This window comes from Acomys minous (assembly GCF_964271855.1).
Source record: "Acomys minous genome assembly, chromosome: 6".
NCBI lineage: Eukaryota > Metazoa > Chordata > Mammalia > Rodentia > Muridae > Acomys > Acomys minous.
In genome coordinates, this window is record NC_140487.1 from 26165436 (window position 1) to 26186873 (window position 21438).

The following is a 21438-nucleotide window of genomic DNA, read 5'->3' on the forward strand; positions in this document are numbered from 1 at the left end:
GGTAGAGAGTTATTCAGTGTCCATGAGTTTGTAGGGCTTTCTACTATTTCTGTTGTTGCTAAAGTCCAGATTTAATCCATAGTGGTCTGATAAGGTACAGGGGATTATTTCAATTTTCTTGTATCTTTGAGATTTGTTTGTGACTTGTTTATGGTCAAATTTGTGAGGTGCATAGCAACAAAATTGTTGATCAATGGAATTGTGTCAAAGATACAGAAATAAACCCAAATACCTATGGACACTAGATTTTTTACAAAGAAGCCAAAACCATACAATAGAAGAAAGAAAACATCTTCCACAAATGGTGTTGGTCTAACTGGATGTCTGCATGTAGAAGAATGCAAATAGATCCATATTTTTTCCACCATGCACAAAACTCATGTTCAAATGGATAAAAGACATCAACAAAAACATGACACACAGAATTTGATAGAAGAGAAAGTGGAAAATAGTGTTGAATGCATCAGCATGGGAGACACATTATTGAACAGAACTCCAACAGCTCAGGTACTAGGATCAACAATTAGTAAATGGGGCCTCATGAAACTGGAAAGCTGCTGTAAGGTGAAGGACACCGTCAAAAGGTCAAAACAGCAGCCTACAGAATAGGAAGAGATTTTCACCAACTCCTCGTCAACAGAGAGTTGATATCAAAAATATATAAAGAACTCAAGAAACTATACAAAAACAACCAATAGCCCAATTTTAAAATGTGGTGTAAATCAAGACAGAGAATGTTTGACAGAGAAATATCTAATGGCCAAGAAGCACTTTTTAAAATGTCCAACATCCTTAGTCATCAGAAAAATGCAAATCAAAACAACTTTGAGATTCTTTCTTACATCCATCATACTGGCTCATGCTGATGAGGATGTGGAGCAAGGAGAACACTCCTCCACTGCTGGTATGAGTGCAAGTTTGTACAACCACTTTGGAAATAAAATTGGCAGCTTCTCAGAAAATAGGGAATAAATGTACCTCAAAACTTAGCTATATCACTCCTGGTTAAAAAAAAATCCAAAAGAAACGCCACCATACTACAAGAACACTTGCTCAACTATGTTGATAGCTGTTTTTTCATAATAGACAGGAACTGGAAACAACCTAGATATCCCTCAGTGGAAGAATGGGTAAAGAAAGAGTGGTACATTTACAGAATGTACTATTACTCATATACTAAAAACAATAACATCATAAAATTTGCAGGCAAATAGATTGAACTAGAAAATTCCATCCTGTGTGTGAGGGAAATGAGATGCCGTAAAACAAACAACATATGTACTTACTTATAAGTGGCTATTTGTCAAAAACTATAGGATCACCATGCAACAAACCACAGGCCCAAGGAAGCTAAGTAATAAGGAGGGCCCAAGGCAGGTATGCTTGAACCTCATTAGGGGTGGATGGAAAAAGGGGACTATGTATAGGCGGGCAACATGTGTGATGAGGTGGGAGGAGCTAGAAATGTAGCACAAGGGAAACTCCCAGGAATCTATGAGGATGACCCTGGCTAAGACCCCTAGCAATGGGGGCTATGGAATCTGAACCAACAATCTTCTATAACAGGCAAGACTTCCAGTGGAGGGATTGAGAAGCCAGTGCAGCCATAATACCTTCCACCCAAAATTTGTCCTGCTTACAAGATGTGCATGGGGAAAAGATGAAGTAGAAGTTGAGGGAAGTAGCAACTAGTAACTGGCCTAGCTTGAGGTCCATGCCATGACAGGGGGCTCACCCTTGGCACCATTATTGGTATTCTCCTATACTTACAGGCAGGGGCCGATAATAACTGTCCCTAGAGAGGCTCTGCCTGGAAACTGATGGAAACTGGTGCAGAAACCCACAGCCAAACATTAAGTAGAGACTGGGAATCCTGTGGGAGAGGGAGAGAAAGGATTGAAGGAGCCAGAGAGGGTCAAGGACACCACAAGAAACCCTAAAGAATCAACCATCCTGGGCTCGTAGGGGTGAATAAAGACTGAACTACCAACCACAGAGCACGCATATGGCAGACCTAGGCTGTCTGTGCATATGTACCAGTTGTGCAGCTGGGTCTTCATGTGGGACTCCCAATGTGGAAGCAGGGACTTTCTCCGACTATTGCCTGAGAGTTTGGATCCTTTCCCCTAATGGGGCTGCCTTGTCTAGCCTCAATAGAAGAAGATGCACCTAGTCTTATGGCAACGTGATATGCCAAGGCTGGTTGATATTCATGGGAGGCCTCTTCTTTTCTGAGGAGAAAAGGGGATGCAAAGTAAATAAATAACCTAATTAGTAAAAATGCAGTACATTAAACAATAGATTTTTATTCAGTAATTAAAGGGAAATGAACTCAGGCAACTGTAGGCAAGTGCTGGAAATGGTCATTCTGAGTGAGGTAACCCAGACACAGAGAAACAAATACCACATGTTCTTTTACACATGTAGATATTCGCATTTAATCTATAGATGTATATGTTTAAGATCGTGGGATAGATTTGAGGAAAAGGGGAAAAGGATACAGGTGATATAAAACATTAAATTGCAGTAATGTAACAAAAAGATATATATAGGTTGTGGCGTGGGAGAGAAGTGTACCTGAATGAGTCTTGGGAGGGGCAACAAAAACCTTTATAAATGCCATATACAAACCTGCCACTGAAGGAGAGAGAAACATGTTTTTTTGTTTAGATCACAAGTCGGGGATGACAAAAAAGACTTGTGAGAGAGCAGGTGATGTTTATCCCCTTAGAAGTGGAACCACAGGGTGGGGGAGATTGTTAACCAGCTGAAAAGCACCCTTGAACAAATCCTGAGAGGAGGTATAAATGTGAGCCAAAAACAGAAGGTGGAGACTTGGGGTAGTTTTGGCTGTTCATCGCTCTACTTCGAGATGTTCCTAGAGAGAACCACTTGAGGGAAAGCTTCAGGCCTCTGGGCTTCAGCTGAGGCTCCAGATTCCGGTTGCCTCAGGTTCCAGCAGAAGAAATCCTGCTGATTATGCCAGGAGAATTGGTCCTCAGAACTGATACCCTTACGGTCCCATTATTGTATTCTTCGATCTCCTTTTCCTTTTGTTTAAGTTAGTCAGGTTGTAAGTGAAATACTCTCAGTTAATAAGTTCGTAATAAAATATAATTGCTAAGAAAATTGAGCCAGCATACCACTATAAAGTTTAGTGTGTGTGTGTGTGTGTGTGTGTGTGTGTGTGTGTGTGTGTGTGTATGTGTAAAGAAAAGTGGAGGCCTCCCATGGATATCAATCAGCTTTAGCATACCAGGTTGCAGTAAGACTAGGTACATCTTCTACTGAGGCAGCACAGTTAGGGGAAAGGGATTCAAGGGCAGACAATAGTGAGAGAAAGACATTACTCCTACTCCCACTTTGGGATTATATATATATATATTTTTTTTAATGGAATTACTCTACAACAGGAAAACAATACTTCTCCCAGATGACATAGGCTAGCAGATAAAATTCTCAGTACTACCAGGCCTCCCCACCACAGGAAGCAGGCTAACCTGATGGGACCTGATAGGCTGTGATCCTATAGTGAGTGGGGCAGGAGATCCCTTTGTCACAGGTCTAGGGGAGGGGAACAGGGTGAAAGAGGGAGTGTTGGGGGGAATGGGAAGATACAAGTGAGCAGATAACAATCAGGATCATATTTCTGAAGAAACCACAACTAAAGTCATAGAACATGGATAAATGCGGTCTCTTAAGAGCAACAAGGAGAGGACTCCCTATTTATTTACTTTCCCTAGGAAGCCATTTAACCAAATGTGGCCCTTTTGCACTGGAGTCTCTGATTTGCAATGCTTATCTTTTACATTATGGTTGGCTTTCCAGTAATGTGGATCTTATACTATATAAGCCTGCCTTTACTACAAGTAAACATTTTAATATGTGGCATCTTCTTCCTCATAACTGTCTTTAAAAACCTACTCTCTCAAACAAGGATCCAAAATAAGGATGAAACTAACTTATGATCAAGAACAAAAGTTAAAATAAGTGAGCTTTATAATTCATTATTCCACACATTTCGCATTAGTTTTATAGTGCCTTTTGTATTCTTCCCATAAACACGTATTCATCATTCATATCACATGACTCAAGAATCATGTATTTTACACTATAGCAGAGGTATATGAAAAGAGATACAACATAAAAGAGCTGTGCATTCTTCAAAATCATCCTGGTTTTCTCAAATATGGTCATGATTTCAAAACAAAGAAAGCCAAGAGCATATCTGAGCTATTCATAATAATTCAGCATAAGATTTTTCTATATGTATTTTCATCTCTTAATTACTTGGAGATAAACTGGTTGTAATTTTGCAGTTTTGTCTATTTATGTAGCACTGCTTGGCTGCATGAAAGAAATGGAGTTTCTTGCCTTATCACAGAAACCCCAAACTTAGGCTACACAATCAACTATGAAACAGGAGCTAAATCATTCATATTATTACTATTTCATACAGTTGCTTCATATCACAAATTCTCTGTGATTAGTTTTTAGCATTGAAATGTTTACCCTTTAAAATATTTTATGAGGATAATTTTTATCTTCCATCTGGTAAGACTCAATTAATCATGCTTTCATGAAAATCAGCTTTACAGGCAAACGACCAGCACAAAATTTTCTAATGAAAATCTAAATTTTTTTCATAGAATATTTTCATAAATTAGGCTGCATTGATTATGCATAATAAAATTGAAAATACTTCCAAATATAAACATAGGACCATTACTCTACAGAAAAGCAATATTTCATGACTTTTACAAGAGAGAACATTTCCTTTGTATCTATAACCTTTGCAAAATATTACACCTGATTTTCTAGAAAGCCTAAACCTCCATATTAAACACAAAATATGAACCAGTTCAAAAGGGGTTGGAGAGATGGCTCATTTTTTAAGAGTGCATATTTCTCTTCTAAAGGGCCTGAGTTCAACAACCAATACCCATACCAGACAACTAGCAACTGCCTGCAACTTCAGTACCACAGGGCTTCCCTCTGCATCCAGGGAACCCTGCAATAACTCGTGTGTATGCACACATAGAGACGTGTGCGTGTGCACTCACACACACACACACACACACACACATACACAGACACATACAGAAAAACAGAAAATAAATAGGTATATACAATGGATAAACACTCAACATAGGGCCAGCGATGGTGGCGCATGCCTTTAATCCCAGCACTTGGGAGGCAGAGGCAGGTGAATCTCTATGAGTTTGAGGCCAGCCTGGTCTACAAAGTGAGTCCAGGACAGCCATGGCTACACAGAGAGACCCTGTGTCAAAAAATCAAAACAAACAAACAAACAAACAAACAAAAAACCCACTCAACGTAAGGCAAAACAGTCACGTAAGGCAAGAGGATATGACATTAAAGATGGTGGAAAATAGAGATACAATCAGGAAAGCAGAGCAAACTTAGAAAATAAGCAGGGATTGAAAAAAGATATAGATATGGAAATAAAATAATGATGAGTATGCTAAGAATCAAACAATCTGGGTGATATAGCCAGGGCTGGAGAGCTCACCCTGGTGGTCAGGTGCTGGAGAGCTAGTGAGCTAACCAACTCAGCTACCACCAAGGACCAGATCCAAGACTTGGAGTTGGCCCAACCCCATATCTACCCCATGTATGAACAGCTGCTGTAGCAGGTGTAGGGGCTGATCCTGCAGATGTGAAGATGCAGGGTCTCTGTGGCACAGGATATTGGAGAATAGTCACGGTGAGGACTCACTATTGAGGTACAGCAGAAGCCAGAGGTCCAGAAGCAGACTCATTGCAACAAACATTTGCACGTAAAGATATGTGGGAAAGAGGTGGCATACCACAGCTTCCACGAGGAGATGTCTTCTGTGTTTTGTTTGTTTTAGCTTTTAATTTACTTTAGGGAGTTAGGTTGTAAGGGAATAAGGCAGATACAAAGGGAAGGGGAAATGTGTGGAATTGGGTGCATGATGAGAAATTCACAAAGAATCAATAAAAAGTTAAAAAAATAAAATTGCACTTTTCATAGTTTGGAAAAAAGTTATCAAACAATCTGAGAGGAATGAGTTTATTATAAAAAGGAAGTAAATGTACAAAATCTTGGCATAAACAATAGTAACACAATCAGGCAGTTTATATAGTATTTGAGAACATATATAGAATCACATCAAATTTTTTGGTTTTTAGTGAGAGGTAAGTCAATTTAAAATTTAATTCAAGTAATGCTTTTCAAAGTTTGGTGTCAATGAGGATTTACTTCCCTTCAAAATAAGTTAGGTGGTTAGCAAATGTATTGATTCTTCCATAACATTTCACTTTTCTTACAAAACCTTTTTTTTTTAAGTAATTCTGTGACCCCAAAGAGCTCATTTATTTCCTAAAGGGAATATTCACTCAGGGCACATCTTTCATATTAGAAGCCCCTAGATCAGATTTTGTAGAGGAAACCTAATGATGAAACAGCACTTTGGTGCTGCTATTTTGAATAAATTATTAGAGATTTCTGAATCTAACATCAATTGGGTTATTTATGGGAATTAATATAATCTAAAATAAAATTATCCAATGCTATACAATTTAAAAAATGAATATTTGGATAACTTATAGTCATCCATTTACTTTTATAGAAAGGCAGTTCTTTCCAAAAGATGAAATGTGAAGGTGATGAATATGTAATAATGTTTTCATACACTTGCCAATTTAATGTGTTTGCATAAATATTTAATACATCAATCTTTTCAAGAATAACGTGTTCAGCATTTCAATGTGTCTTTCCTTTTTCATAAGATTGGCCTATTTCTATGATCTCCAGGGAAAATGGTATTATTTTGTGGATGTTTTCACAGCAGTGATTAAACCTCCTTATTGCAAGACTAAAAGAAAAAAATTTTACTTAGTCTATATACATATACATGTGTATTGTGATTAGTGTGATTAAAATCTGCTTTACCTGAATTAGCAATCTAAGACAGCAGGGCAGGAAAAGCATCGTTTGAAACAAATATGTTGGTATTAACCTACAATAGTCAAAGTAAAAAGGCTTCAGGTTGAGTCTAACACTATGATATTGTACAAGATTGAGACATTTGCATAATGCACATGAACTTTCATCATGCAATTTAATTTGGCTCTATTCAAATCATTGTCATTTTAAGGCTTTGTTCAGCTAAACACAGTTCATTAAATTACTTTTCCCAAATCTCATTGAAATTCAATTACTTTTCCAATATTACTTCTGCAGTCACATATACATGCCTGATTATACATGGTTCTTTTAAATGGCACCTTGACTTGGTTTATTTCTTTACATGTACTCTTTGAGATGATGCTATCCCTACATATAGTGGCTATATTGTTAAGCACCTCACTTATTTCTGTTGCACCTACTTTTCCCCCCTCTGTCCATCTGCCCCCTATGGGGTACATAATTTTGAAATCAATCAATCATGAATTACTAATGTACCAAAATTACAGATCAGGTATCAACTACTGAAAACTTTCCAGATCTCCCAATACAAAATCCCTCTTTATATTTTCAACTCATCTATGAGTCCTCAAGGTCTAGAAAGGTCTGGTGGCTTTCCCCCAGGACATTGTACAACCAGGATGTTGTGATATTCTCCTCCCTGGGAACACATAAGTACCCAAGAGCTGAGCTCCTCTGTGAGTAACAGGATATACACTCACTCCTCCAACAGAGAAGTAATTGGGAGTTGAAGAACTTAGCCTGTGGACTTGTATTTATTTCAGGATCCACTAGCAAAACTGTCCGTTTAGTAACTGTAAGATCTAAGGACACCATTTCAGATGCAGAACACAAATTCCTTTGGAAACAGAGATTATGTCTAGTTTGCTATTTCTCTGTGACTAGGAAATGAGCTTCATGAATGCCGAGTGGTCAATAATTACTTGTAAAATAAATGAATCAAAGGAGGGCAATAATTTCAGGAGAAAAGAGACTACTTGATAATATGCCATTTGTAATATCATATAAAGAAATTGTTATCTTAATGGGTGGAACAAATCAGTTCCATTACACAGGCTAACTACTTAGCACATAGCATGGTCAACAAAATTCTGAGTATGTAGCTTTCTCTGAATACATTCCATAATCAACAATCTATTTTCTTGTTTTCTTGCAGGTTTTGTTTCTTATCATTTTGCTCAGCACTTCAATGTGAAATCATAAAAGGTAGAAAAATTATATAGTTCAACCATTCAAAATTAATTAAAATCTGAATATTGAAATATATACAACTACTGTGTTATTCACAATAGCCAAAAATAGTTGCTTGTCATTCTTTGTGTAGGGTTGAGGCCTTGTGGGCACATTGTTACATCTATGGTTCTTCACTTCCTGTTTAGACAATCAGGCTAATGAGACTTTCTGGGTGTGTCTTCTGACATTGCTAGAAAATTCTGAGAGTGGGATAAATAGTCTTCTGTAGGGAAGAGCATACCAGCTGGTCATCTAATTCCAAATGGGCAGCCCAAAAGAACACGTAAGTAACATTATGGAGACTGAGCAGGTTTTATATAGGAATGTGTATGTGCTCATGTACACACACACACACACACACACACACACACACACACCTACACACCCATACACACGTATGTAAGAACAATTAATGATAGAGGAGACTATGAATTTAAAAGAGAGCGAGGAGGAACATACAGGAGGATGTAGAGGGACAAAAGAGTGGGAAATAATGTGATTCAATTATACTTTCAACAAAATACAAGAAATAATTTTTAAAAATACATTCAGTAACTCAAATATATAAAGTCATGATGGTAGAGTGAGTTTACCCTCAATCACTGATAGTAATTAATCATAAAATTAACAACTTCTAATTTAATTTCATGCTGTTATTTTTTCCTCACAAATGTTCATTTAAAGAATAAAAACGTGTTTCCGCAAAAGTTGTATATTATAACCTATTTGATTAAAAATTCATTATATATAATTTGGTTTACGTAGAAAGACTATATTGGAATGATATGGTAACCATAACAACATACTAATCTATAGATTTTAAATATTGAATTTCATGGTACAAGTTTTGAGGTACTGTTTTAAATTTTTTAGTATTGTATTTTAAAATATATGTGGACCCAACCATTCTGCTTTATGACAACTGCACAACCTACATCCTAGTTTCTTTCGCCGGGACCCTTTGCATCATCATCTATCCATTGTTTTTCAATCAAAAGCAACTGTAGATGCAATCTTTCCTTTTGTTTTTTCTTTCATTTCTCTGTGCAGTATTGATATGCCCTAGAATTCTGTTTTTGTAGCTTCCCCTTGACTATAGAGGTAATATCCTGTACAATCATAACTTGTATTCTTTTAAAAATATGAAAATTCCTAACTTGCTTCTCCAAGCCACACCTCACTCTTGAACTCTAAATCCATAATCAAATCATTTACCTAATACCTAAGGACTTGGGGACATCATTAACAAATTCAAAGAAAAACTACATATCTCCCTCCTTATTGCCTCCTATCATAATCCCACAATTTAGTAAGCGGCATTTTGATTTTTTTTTTCTATTTAATCAAACCAAAGTATTGGAACACATACTTAAATTCTTCTTTTTTAAAAAATTCATTATCACAAAAAGCTACATTCTCAACTTCCTTTCTAACCATATCAGGATCCAATAGTTCTATAATATGACTCTAATTTTAATTTTCATGGCTGACACCCTGGTCCAAGCTACTATCATGATCCAGTTCCACTATGTGGGCTTGCTCCTTCCGGTTTTTGTTTGTTTGTTTGTTTTTGTTGTTAATTATAGTCTTATGCAGAAGCCATGGTTGTTCAATGACAATCAAAATGGGTTGCATCGTGTCTACTAAAGAACTTCCAGTTGATAGCTCTCTTCCTGAGAGGGCAAACCAAAGTACTTGCCAAAAATTTAGCTCTGGCAGATGTGTTGCTGGTGTTCCTTAGCACCCAGTCCTTATTTTTCACTCCTGGTCATCTGAACATGCTTGCTATGCTCTAGAATACATCTTCTACCTCTTGTTTAGCATTCCTGTTCTCTTTACTTTTTCTTTCTGCATAGATCAGCTTTGCAAATGATATCTCTTTCTCCACTTTTTAGTTAGCTTGTCATAGAGGCATCTATTATATTATATAACTGTTAATATAAATAGTACATTATTTTAATGAAGACTAGTATTTATATATGAGAGTATGTTTGTGCCTACATTTAACATGTATGGGAAATGAGACAAACATGTCTTCAAAACATAACTGAAATCTAGTATTTTCTACACAGAGTAGGAATCTGCAAGTAACTATAAAAGACAAATACTAAAACTAAGATTCACTGAATGCTATTCCCTTGGTTGTGTTCTATATTTGTTGTGTATATTAATTCACTCTATCTTCAAAATAGCCTTTGGGAACAGGTAATAGTATCACATTTTATAGAAAAGACACTGAGGCAAAGAGGTTAAGTAACTTACCCCAAATCCCAGAGGCAATAGTTCTCTGATATGAATCTAAATCCTGACTCTGTATCTCTTGATTCTTAACCACTATTAACACTGTATAAGACTTGGTGTTATTAACTTTACAAAAGGAATTAGGAGGTCTCAAAAGATCAAAAAATTACAACAGTGAATATATAATAAAGTGATAAAGGCACAAGGATATCTTAATTATGCCTGCTGGTGTACACCTCTGTATCAGCCCCTCCATTTAGTTTGTAAATGTGATAAAGAGTTAGCCACTTCTATGACTAGGTTATGTTCCATGGATGGGTTGACCTTAAAAAGCAAAAATTATGTTCAGTGATTCTGACCTAATTAGGAGAGTCTTTCTCTTGGAAAAAAATTAAAAATTTAAAACAAGTATTCAGTGAGCAATAAGTTCTATTTCTGTATTTCAGGAATTACTCTCTAAAAGATGAGAGTGACCTTCTGAGCATATACTTATCAAGAACCTAATTTTTTTCACCAATCTGGATCCCTTTGCATGAGCAACCTAAGCTTCAGATTAAAACTGAGCTAGTCAAACACCTGAATACAAAATCTAATTTGGTGCCTAGATTGATGACAAGAAGAACAAGTAGAGCATAAACTTCCAATTTCAGAAGCCGCTACACTTGTAGCAATTTGTTACTTAATGATAAAAAACCTAGTACAACAACTGTCTCAGTTATATCAATGAATATAACTCAGTTAAATTAATTCAGGAAATGAAAAGGATATTTTTACTTGGTTTATGATTAAAGACATAAATTCTTCCTAGAAGAGAGAAATCTAAAATAAAATGCTAGACAGATGTTATTTTTTTAATATGTAAGAACCTATATTTTTCCAAATAAAAAGAGGAATCACTAACATTAACAAAGTAAATGGGGAAATTTACACAGTTAACAAGGATTGTATATATCCAAGATAGGGTTAAAATCAACAATATGAGTCAAGGTTACAAGGTAAGGAATGTCTAATAGCTCTGGAAAAGCATTATGTTAGAGGACAGATGTGAAGATCTTAGCTCAAGAGATTACATACCTGTCTTAGTTAGGGTTTCTATTGCTGCTATGGAATACCATGCCAAAAAGGAAGTTGAGAAGGAAAGGGTTCTTTTTGTTGTTGTTGTTGGGTTTTTTTGTTTTGTCTTAAATGTCCACATCACTGTTCATTATCAATGAAGGTCAGGACAGAAACTCAAGCATGGCAGGAAACTAGAGGCAGAAATTGATGCAGCCATGAATTGGTGCTGCTTGCTGGCTTGTTTCTCACGGCTTTCTCAGCCTGCTCTCTTTCTTTCTTTTTTAAAGTTATAATTTATTCAGATTACATCCCGATTGTTATTCCCTCACTTGTATCTTCCTGTTCCCCCCTCCCTCTTTTTTCTTATTCTCCTCCCCTAGACTTCGGACAGATGGGATCCTCCTCCCCCACCATATGTCCACAGCCTATCAGGTCTCATCCAGATAGCCTGCTTCCCCTTCCTCTGTGTGCCACCGGGCCTTCCCACCTGGGGGAAATGATGAAGCTGTGGGCTCCAGAGTACATGTCAGAGGCAGTCCTGGCTCCTGCCCCAACCATGGAGAATGAGCTGTCCATTGGATAGCTCTGAACAGGGAGTCTAGGTTTATAGAACCCAGAGCCACCTGTCTAGGAGTGTCTCTATCAACAATGGGCTGGGCCCTCCCCTACCAATCACTAATTAAGAAAATGCCCTACAGGCTTACCTGTAGCTTGATCTTATAAAGCCGTTTTCTTGATTGAAGTTCCTTCAGTTTAAATGACTTCAGCTTGTTTCAAATTTACATAAAACTATCCAGCACACTACCATGCAAAGTGATAGGCTTCAATAAGAAAAATGCACTCACTTGTGTGGTTTTAAAGCCCGGAGTAGAAGAAATCAGGTAGAGGGAAGATAATGTCAACATCTCTGCTTGGCCAGAGACAACTGTTACTTTTGTCCTTGTACGTGCTCTCGGTTCTCAGGTCGGGCGCTTGGTAAGGCGTTATACCCTTTCAACTGTCATCCCAGCCTTGTTGATCATTCAGATGGCAAATTGTGGAATACATTATTTCTTTCCTTCTCCCTCTCTCCCAACCTCCCATCCCCAGTTCTGATTCTCTGAAGGATCCTGATTAATAAAAACAATAACACACATCCACTTTTATGACATAAATATCTGAGTCCTTTATAAAAAATAAATTATATTGAGCATCAAAGATTCAACGAGACACTTTGGAGATTAATTTTTAAAATGTTAATATTTACGATATGTCAAAATTGCATTGTAAACTATTTAAAGTATTAATGAAAGGATTTTTGAATCTCAACTTAAACATGTATAGAAGGTCCATTATTTTCATAATTTATTCAAAAAAGCTTAAGGGCATTATTAAAGAATGAAGAGCTTCAAATTTGGGCTTTTCTGGAACCTAATATTCTCTTTACTCCTTATGAACTAAGACTTAATGTTATCATCTAGATAATGTGAATACCACCTTCAATATTGTTGGGAATAAATGCAAACCTTTAAAGACCTTTAAAGGATTGACCAGCTTACTATCTGTCCAGTGACTTCCTTTCTTCCCCTATAGGTAGCATGGTATTTGGTCTATATAGTACCAGCCAGAAGATTTATTGATTGAATTTCAAATAATCAAAATAGTATTCATAGACATTTTTAGGATAAAAAAGAGAGTCCAGGTATCTAGCATCAGACATCACAAGCTTCAATATTATTAAAACCCATGGTTGTTCAGGAGCTGAGATACAGCATGGTGGTATTGCCCTTGCTATACACGTGACAAGTTCAAAGTTCAATCTCCAGCACCATGAAAGGAGACTCTTTCTATTTTTTAACAGTTTATCTTAGACCCAGAAATTATTAATTATTATAAAGAGAATCTTTAAGCTTTACATATACTATCCACATATTTGTCATCAAAATAATAATTCACAATCTTCAGTAACAGAGTGATACTTTCTTTCAGACATACAATCTGAGTTTATAAAGTGGTCCATGAATATACTTCTTGAAGTTCGCATACCGTATTATCATAGTAGATGTTTAAATCCAGAATATTTTCTTTGAGTCTAATAGAGAAGTCAAAACAGTCAATAAGTTTATGATGTTTTTAACAATGAGAGTAGATTTTCCCACTTGTGATGAATGTCATGTGCCAGGAAACCTCTAATAAATATGAGCAAAGCAAGCCATTTCAAGTTTATTGGAAATACAAACAACGCCAGACTGAGGTTGCAGTAGGTCCCTAAACTCACAGGCTGGCATGCTTTTCTGATTGTATCTCTCAAATTGAAAGAAAGACTAGAGGAATGAACACTTATGAATGAATTAATAAGGGCTAAAATAACTCCCTGAAGCAATAGCAACCCTATCTAATATGCTTCTGGTCTGTGGTCATAACTACCAGCTACAGCTTATTGCCTCTATAAATAAGGGTTCTCCTTAGACCACTCCATCTAAACGATAACCTCCAGGAAATTATTCACAGATTACGTTTCTGATTCATCGTGACAGATCTACGTCCTGTGTCTATTCTTAACTCGCACAGAGGAAGATCCTAGATCGTTCTGGTTGCCTGGTCTCTTGGCAAAATGAAAAAACATCCTCTGCACATAACTGTGTCTTAAAACAATAAAGGACAAGACTGACCCTCTGGCCATCCTAATGCAAATATACCTATTTAAATAAACTTTAGCTATTTCAGTGAAGGTTTAAGTGTAGACTGCTCCAACTGGGCAAGAAATGTGGAGTTAAATATTTAGAAATGTATGTCTAACTTTTTAATAAAGTTGTCTAAGTAGGACTCGGTCTTACTAATGAGATTTGAACGGTGTTCAAGTGTAATTTTACTTAATCACCTTCACTTGCCCATCTCTATTACTCTGTCCTCATACATTTTCAAAGAAACAACCAATTTTGCAGGAATGGAAACTTTTCAAAAGTAAATCATTGACATGGAGCATTAGTGATGATGGTAAATAGTCAAGTGAGAATTCAGCCTTAGCAAGAGTTTTATGTCCAACAATTTCAAAGCTCTGATTTCTATGATGAGATAGAAAGCATGTATTAGAATATAGAAGCAGCCTTGACTTTATGCACATTGTGTTTCCTAATTATAACAGTCTAATTTGTAAACAATACTTGCCACGGTTTTGAAAGAGAAACCGTTGTGAAACCGCGAACAACTTTAATTACCCATAGTTCTAATACAGTGAACACTGCAACATTTCCGTCATCTTTGAAATGGTAACAGAATGGGAAAAAAAGTTTTTGAAATATGAGCGTGAAGGTAATGAGATCAATAAATGTCAGCTAGAAAAAGTAATCACAGCTCCCGAGACTCACTGACCTTTCAACAAATTCCAGAAATAATAGAATAGCTTAGGGTGAAGAATTCTTTAACAATGAGAAACTGATACAATTATAAGAGTAAAGGGAAGCAGAGATTGCCCTATGACATCAAAAACATTGGCTATAAAGGTAATTTTGACACAATAATTTATTCCCTTGATTTTTCTTCTAAGGTCACCACCAACATAGATCACAAATCTTTGGTCTTTACAGAGACAAAAATTTCACTGAAGCCTCCTGAGTACTGATACCTGTTTCGGGGAAACCTTTGGTTTTCATCTAATGTTTAGCATGTAAAAAGGAATTTAATAATGCAATTGGTTAATAAAATACCTAAGCTGGAAAAGGTTCTCTTTTTAGGTACTTGCAAAATCTTCTATCAGTATCAGACTGTGATTTGTAAAGCCTCAATTTAACAAGTATCTTAAAGAAATTTTAATTAATTTTCTTTTTTTGAATTAGAAAACAAAGTAGTTCATTATGCCATTTTTATTGTTAGCTCTTTGATAATTTCATATCTGAATGTAACTGTTACTTTATCACCCTGAGGCTCTTTTGTTTCCCTCCCACTGTTCTCCTTCTACCCTACCTGTCCAGATTCACGGCTTTAGGTTTTGTTGTGTGAACAAAACCATATAAGTTACAATTTAGGGACCACATATGAACAAAAACATGAAATGTTTTCCACTCAGGAAGTGTTGCATCACTTAAATTAAGTTTCAGATCCATCCATGTTTATACAGATTTTCATAATTTCATTTTCTCTTCATCTCTACACGGATGTAGCCCATTTAGTTAACCATCCTCACTTGTGTGACCACTGTATTGGGACTGTTCATTGGAGTTTTGTGGGTTCATCAACCGGTACACTACTGAAAGCAGCAACGCTCCCTGTCCCTCAGTCTATCTATAAGAAGCAATGCATCAGTGAGGGACAGAGGAGCCTCTTTCATCCCTTCCCTCATCCTTGCCTAAATATTGATCACTATTACATTGTATTCTTATTTGTGCCCGTCCCTAATCCTCCTGCCACACCCTACATTTCATGCTTTACTCCTGAAGAGCTCTAATTTTGCTTTTGTGTTACACATATTTTATTATTGTCTTACTTTTGCCCTCTTTAAGATCTTATCTTCCTATTTTCAGTCTATTTTCTAATTCCATGACCCACACTCTATTACATGCACATAAACACACCAAAAAGAAAAAAGAAAAAAAACCTTAAGCTTCACAAATAACAAAATTATCAAGTATTCTCCATTCAGCATGTGTTAAATCATTTATATTAAATTTCACATAAATTTTGTAAATTTTTTCTTCTTGCCTATGCAAAAATCCATGGTGCTTATTTATATATTCATCTGTGGATGGACATCTAGTCTGGTTCGACCTCTTTGTTAAGACTTATAGTGTTTTGAGAATATATCCAGAATTGATATGGTAAGTATTATATAGCAATTTCACCTTCAGAGTTTGGAGAAATCTCCATACTCATTTGCAGAGCAGCTACAACAGTTAATGATCCACGATCAGTGAGTGATGCCTCTCTTTTCTTACACTGTCATGAGCATTAGTTTTTATTTTCTTCATGCTATCCATTATGATTGGAAAGATATGGAATCTCAAAGCAGTTTTAATTTGTATTCCTTTGATGAATAATGATGTCTAACACTTTAAAAATATTTACTGATCATCGTGAAGCCCAGTCCCAATGTAAATAGCTGCCATGCAACTCCCACAGGCCCTACATTGGGGAGTCATTGCAGAAGAAGGGCAGAAAGACTGAAAGCACCAGAGGATTAGAGGGTTTATTTATTTGGTTGGTTTTGGGTTTTTTGTTTTCTTTTCTTTTCTTTTTGTTTCTGTTTTTGTTTTGTTTTGGGGTTTTTTGGTGAGGTTTTTTTCTCGTGGGAATGTCAGAAGCTAGGCCAGCAAAGTCTCAATGTGACTGCTTTAAGCATGAATTGAACAAGGACAACAATATTCATATTAATGTGGTCTAGAAAACTCCCAAGGGACCTTAACCCTACATAAAGAACTGGAGAGCTAAAGAATGCTGAGAGTTGAAGAAATAATCCTCCTCAGGGAAGAGCACATAAATTTATTATTGAATATCAAGTGGTCAATCCTGAAAACATACATATAAGTAGCATTATAAGGCTGAGGATCATGTATTTATCTAATTAGAAATATATAATTTATACATATGCTAATATGTGTATAACAAGAGTTAATGACAAAAGAAGCTATGAATTTGAAAGAAAGAAGGGAAGGGCACATGAGAGAGTTTGGAAGGAGGAAAGGGAAGAGGAAAATTATGTAATTATAATTTCAAAAGAAATAATCAAAGATATACTGATTGGTCATTTGTATTTTTTCTTTAGAGAACTGACTATTCATTTGTTGAAACTCTCTCTCTCTCTCTCTCTCTCTCTCTCTCTCTCTCTCTCTCTCTCTCTCTGTCTGTGTGTGTGTGTGTGTGTGTGTGTGTGTGTGTGTGTGTCTGTGTGTCTGTGTCTCTGTGTGTCTGTGTATGTGGAAGTATGTGTGTAATTTTTGCTGGTATTTTGAATTCTAGATCTTAACAACCTGCCTCAATTACAGTTGGCAATGACTTTCTCCCATTCAGTGGGCTATCTTTAACTCTGATGATTGTCTTATTGTTGTTGCACAGAAGCTTTTTAATTTTGTGTAATTATGTTTGCCTATTCCTGAGGTTATTTCCTGAGCTACTGGAGTCCTTTGCAGGGAGTTTTAGCCTGGTCTACTTCTTTAAGTGTTTTTCCTGTTTCTCTCTTGCAATTTCAGTTTTAAATCTTACATTGATGTCTTAGATTCATTTTAAATTGATTTTTCTGTGGAATAACAGATATGGACCTAATTTTATTCTTCATGTAGATATCCAGTTTTAACAGAACCATTTGTTAAAGAAGCTTTTTTTTTTTTGTCAGTGCTGTTTTTATTTCCTCGGTTGAAGAAATGAGATGAGAGCCTTTCCCCAGCTTTATAAACATATGGCTTGGACTGAGCCCAGAGCATTCTTTTCTCTGTTCTAATTTCCAGGCCTAGGCCTGGAAGCTTCTAGCCTCCATACAATCTAATCTTCTGAAAACCTGGACCTTGAAGAGTTCAGCTTTCCAGCCTCCATCTGCTGATCTAGGCCTACAATGTTTTTAGCCTCTGAGATTTACTGCTGAATAAGTTTGCCATTTCTAGTTCTTTCTGAAATCTTGCTGGCTGGCTGTTTACACCCAGATGTTCTGGCTCAAAACCACTCTCCAAGCTGACTGATTCAATTTGGCTTCTCTCAGCTTCTCACTGAATTGCTGTGTATGAAAAAAACTGCCTCTGACCTCCACAAACTAAACTGAAGTGCACCAAACTGCACCAAACTGTGCCGTACTCCTCAGCTCTACAGTACTGTCTCCATGAACGCCCCGCCTTCTTTTGGCACTACTCTTAATTAGCTTCCTTTTCTTGTCTGCTCTCATGAGAGTTGGAGGTATCTTCCCATCTTTGACTCATTTTGTCAAATCTTTCTGTGATTTGTCATTTTATCTGCTCCCTATTTAGATGTCATTGTTTGGGACTGAACATGCATACTAAATTCTAGCCAGAGAGACTAAGAATGTGTATTCCAGCCAGAGGGATTAAAGGTGACTACTAAGGGCATGTTTGTATACCAGCTGGATTACAAAGACCTAGGACTTTGGATGTGACCCCCTTGCCAGAGTAGCCATGTTGCTGAATTAAAATTCCTTTACAATTTTTCTGCTTATTTTTACACCCTTGTGTCACTCTGTTGGCTTATTTCTATATTTTTCATTCCATTGGTAGGCATATGTGCTGTGATTCCAGCATCATACTGTTTTTGCTACTATAGCACTATAGTATAATTTGAAGTCTGGTATTGTGATAACTACAACATTGTTCTTTATTCTTAGGATTGCTTTTACTATTATAGGCCTCTTGTATTTCCTTTCAAATTTAAGGATTTCCCCCTCTTTTGGGGAAGAATGTCATCAGAATTTTGATAGGAATTACATTAAATATATAGTTTATTGCCAATAAAGAATCTCCTCTAGGTTTTCAACCCTAGTTATTGAAATTTTCAACTCCATCATTATTTATACTTACGTTTTCAACAGCATTTTTATCTTTCTTTAATTTGTATGTCTTTCTTCTAATTGTTTTATTCAACTATTTATTTTGTGGGGACTTTTAGACATCAACCAGAGGTTTATTCCTAACCTCTTTAACTTTGTTCAGCTATTCTATGTCATTTTTCAATTCCTGTATATTTAAACATGTTTATATCATACTTTTCCTTTTTTCCATTTTATTATTATTATTACTGTTTTGTTGTTGTTATTGTTGTTGTTGTTGTTGTTGTTTTTTATTCACATTACATCTTATTGTAATCCCTCTCCCTCTTATCTTCCTGTTGCACACTACCCACCCCTCTGATCTATTCCCTTCCCCTATACTTCTGTCAGGTGGGGTCCTTCTCTCATAAGGTCTCATCCAGATAGTCTGCATCCCCCTCCACTGTGTTCCCACAGGGCCTCTTGGCAAAAGGGGGTGATCAAATCCCAGGCACTAGAGATCTTGTCAGAGGAAGTCCCATGCTCCCTCCCCCTTCCCTATGTGGAGAATGAGATATCTATTGGCTACACCCAAACAGGGGTTCCAGGTTCTCTGTGTGCTGTCCTTGGTTGATGTATCAGTCTGTAGATGCCCACCCCACCCCCGGGGTCCAGATCTGTCAGCCTTGATAATCTTCTTGTGGAGCTACTGACAACCCTCCTCACACCCCATCCCCGTACTTCCAGCCACTGTCCCTTTTATACAACTCACAGCTCTTCTCCCAGAGTCTGGCTGTAAATCCCAGTATCTGTCCCCATCCCCCACTGGGTGGAGTCTCTCAGAGGACACCTATGTTGGGCTAATAATCACTTATAAGTGAATATATACCATGCATGTCTTTCTGTGTCTGGGTTACCCCACTCGGGATGATGTTTTCTAGTTCCATCAATTTGGCTGCAAATTTCAAGATTTCCTTGTTTTTGATTGCTGAATAGTATTACAGTGTGTAAATGTACTAGAGTTTCTTTATCCATTCTTCAGTTGAGGGTCATCTAGTATGTTTCCATATTCTGGCTATTATGAATAAAGCTGCTATTAACATAGTTGAGCAAATGTCTTTGTTGTATGGTGGGGCATCTTTCCAGTATATACTCAGGAGTGGAATAACTGGGTCTTGAGACAGCACTATTTCCAATTTTCTGAGAAAGTGCCAGATTGATTACAAAGTGGTAATAAAAGTTTGCAGTCCCACCAGAAGTGAAGGAGTGTTCCCCTTTCTCTACATCCTCACCAGCATGTGATGCTACTTGAGTTTTTTATCTTAGCCATTCTGATAGGTGTAAGATGGAATCTCTGAGTGGTTTTGATTTGCATTTCCCTCATAACTAAGGACATTGAGCATTTCCTTTTTTAAGTGTTTCCAATCCATTTGCTATTCCTCTGTTGAGAATTCTGTTTAGCTCTGTGCTCCATTTTTTGATTGGGTTATTTGATTTGGTGGTGCTTAATTTCCTGAGTTCTTTATATATTTTGGATATTATCCCTTTATTGGATGTAGGGTTGTTGAAGATCTTTTCCCAGTCTATAGGCTGTTCTATCGACAGTGTCCTTTGCCTTACAGAATATTTTCAGTTTCATGGGGTCCCATGGATTAATTGATGATCTTAGAGGTTGAGCTGTTGGGGTTCTATTCAGGAAGTTGTCTCCTGTGCTAATGAGTTCAAGGTTATTCCCCAATTTTTCTTCTAACAGAGTTAGTGGGACTGATTTTTATGTAGAGGTCTTTAATCTACTGGACTTTAGCTTTCTGCAGGGTGGTAAGTGAATATGTTTGCAGTTTTCTACATGTAGACATCTGGTTAGACCAGCATACTTTGTTGAAGATGCTATCCTTTTTTCATTTTACAGCTTTGGCTTTTCAATGGAAAAATGATAGCATCTTCAACAAATGGTGCTGGTCTAACTGGATATCTATGTGTAAAAAAATACAACTGGACCCATATTTGTCACCTTGCACAAAACTCAAAATCTAAGTGGATCAAAGATCTCAACATAAAACCAGAGACACTAAGTCAGTTAGAAGAAAAAGTGGGGAAGAGCCTGGAACACATAGGCACAGGAGACAACTCCCTGAACAGAACACCAACATACCAGGCTTAAGGTCTATAATTAATAAATGGGACCTCATGAGGCTGAGAAGCTTCTGTAAGGCAGGAGACACTGTCAAGAGAACAAAGCGACAGCCTACAAACTGGGAAAAGATCTTCACCAACCCTACATCTGACAAAGGGCTAATATCCAAAATATATAAAGAACTCAAGAAATTAAACACTACCAAACCAAATAACCCAATTGAGAAATGGGGCTTGGAACTAAACAGAGAATTCTCAGCAGAGGAATATCAAATGGCTGAGAAACACTTAAAGAAATGCTCAACCTCCTTAATCATCAGGGAAATGCAAATCAAAACAACTCTGAGATTCCTTCTTACAC

At 36.8% G+C, this 21438-nt stretch overlaps 1 protein-coding gene across 1 annotated transcript in view; it reads left to right on the forward strand.

The window, feature by feature from the left end:
* TEX47 (testis expressed 47) overlaps positions 1–21438 on the forward strand; it is a 215567-nt gene that overhangs the window by 59457 nt on the left and 134672 nt on the right. The window lies entirely within an intron of this gene.